At 32.0% G+C, this 2,522-nt stretch overlaps 1 pseudogene; it reads left to right on the top strand.

Moving 5' to 3' along the window:
- Window positions 1-1,118: 1,118 nt before the first annotated feature.
- Window positions 1,119-2,522, top strand: part of LOC108754148 — an 8,780-nt pseudogene continuing 7,376 nt past the window's right edge.

Raw genomic sequence — 2,522 nt, 5'->3', positions numbered from 1 at the left:
TTGTTAAGAACACCTTAGAAAATACGATAAAAGTTTTATTTTTTTTTGTTTCACTTTTTTATTAATTTTTTATTTTACTTTTTATTTTTAATTAATAAACAATTTTAATGTTTTCTTTGCTTCTATTTACCATCCTTTTCAGGTTTTAATCAAAGAAAAATCAGGAAATATCTTTATTTATTTAGTAAATAACTGCATAGAATATGTATATCTGCGACTTGATGATATTCAATTTTTATTGAAAATTGTACATTTAATATCATATCCATATGATTATTCAAGAGAACGTTGAGAAATATAAAACATTTTAAAATTCACGATATGTTTGGATCTATTAGAAAGACGTTTATATGAAGTTTTAAAAATATCTAACAAATACTATCTTTGACATGTCTTTCTTCTAGGCATTTATCTAAAAAATAAAAATTGCTGATACAGAATTACTGATATACGTTGATAACAGAAAAAATACATCAAAGCTGGAATTATCTGATAAATCGATATAGCAATACCACTTCGAAAACGATCTTTTTGTTACCACAGTAGACAACATCAGTTTTTGTTACTAGAAAAGTGGTGAACTATTATAAATCATTGATATATACCGATTTATTAGATTACTTCAGCTTTTGTCTCATATTCTTTCTTGTGAACGCGTTTCCAGTAGTGCCAGTGCGTAATAGTAAAAACGATATTAAAAATTTCAGCGTGAGTTATATATTTGTAAACGTAGAACGTTATTAATCGATGTACCATAGCTGAGCAAAGTGCGCGGATAGCTAATTGAAGTCCCACGCGTCCACGATGTCAATCAGCGTGAATCTTGTTCTTTGTTTCTTTTTTTCATAGTATATTTTTCTGATAATAATTAAATTAATTTTTATTAAATGTATAGTAATGTCCAAACATCTGACTACTGTTGTAGCTGGCGGCTGCGGCGAATATACTGTGTTCATGCGGTTTTAAAAGAAAATAACTTCAGACCGTTTTTTCAGAACGTTTTTTGATCACCATTAACAGGAAAGATCGTAAATCGTTTAAATTCATAAGATTTACGAAAAACCGAGAAACAGCGAAGTATTCGCGAAGAAACGATTTCGTGAAGCAACATCGAAGATATGTGTACTACTTCGGACTTACGTAGCTGGCCGATTCTCAGTTCACTAGAGTCGGTGTTTGTCTCGCAAATTCATATGGTTCTTGTATACGGTAATTTGTTCTATCTTCAGTATTCCTTTAAGATCATATCAGACTACCGACCCGACTGCCGATTTTAACTGCTGATCCTCAGTAGATCAATCATAGCGAGGCGCTGATTGATTGAATCGGCCAACTTGCATTTAGATTCGAATCTATTCTTCAAGTCAGCATCGTCAGCGATTCAGAATTATAACTAATAGAAATACAAGGTTCACGTGATAGTTTGGCGGTTGTCTTGTGTATAAGAAAAAGTATCTCTGCTGCAAATTCCCATGAGTTTTTTCAGGGTTCCTAGAGGACTATAAGATTCTGTAGGAGTTTGTGTAGTTACCTATAGGATTTGCACATTATAGGTATATGTAGGACATTCGTAGGAATGCAAATAGGGTAATAGAGGACTCACAGAAATGTAGACAAATGCCCCATGAGAACTAAAAGGTGTATAGGATATCAGTTTGACGTATAGCAACATGTAGGCGTATGCAAGACAAAGGAGAGGTGTCCCATAGGGACTGAAAATGTCTATAGATTACCATAGGATGACGTATGCATATCTCCTATGTCCTAACTCCTATGTAAACCTACATGTTCCTATGTCAAAATGCAGTATCCTATAGATCTTTAATTCCTATGAGAATTTCTCTTCCGCATTCCTATCTATATCCACTTGAGAGAATAATTCGTAACTCCTAAAAACTGTCATGATAATAGTTAATAAACAAGGACGTTCCAGTCGGGTGAAAAAAAATCCTAACTGCCATAAGGAATATATATACTCATGACTTTTTTGATCACCAAACACACCTTGTTTATCACGTGACTTTCAATTTTTGAAGTTATGGAAAAACCAGATTTTCACATAAAATTATATCAATCGGCTGTTATAGCATTTTGTGTACACACTCTAATATGTAAATTACAGGAACTATACAGGGTGTCAGAATATTTGAAATTTTTTTATTTTTATGTGCAGATAGAGCGGATTAAACTAAACCGGAAGGAATTCTGTATCATTTTGCAATTTTCGCAATTATTACGCAATAAGCAGAATGTCTAAAATTGACGCATGAGGCAACTTTAAGATATCTTTAAGAGTTCTTTGAAAAAACATTTTTAAAATTCATAAAGAACTCTAAAAAATGTCTTAAAGTTATCTTATGCGTCGATTTTTCGGCAATTTTTTGAAACTATTGTACAAATTACAAAATGATACAGGATTTTTCAATTTACAATCAGTTCAATCTACTTTATCTGCACATAAAAATAGTCCCAAATACGGAACATTCTGTATATCATTTCTATATATCAGGATTGCATCAACG

Source organism: Trachymyrmex septentrionalis, unplaced genomic scaffold, assembly GCF_001594115.1.
Source record: "Trachymyrmex septentrionalis isolate Tsep2-gDNA-1 unplaced genomic scaffold, Tsep1.0 scaffold764, whole genome shotgun sequence".
NCBI lineage: Eukaryota > Metazoa > Arthropoda > Insecta > Hymenoptera > Formicidae > Trachymyrmex > Trachymyrmex septentrionalis.
This window is presented reverse-complemented; position numbering and strand designations above follow the sequence as displayed.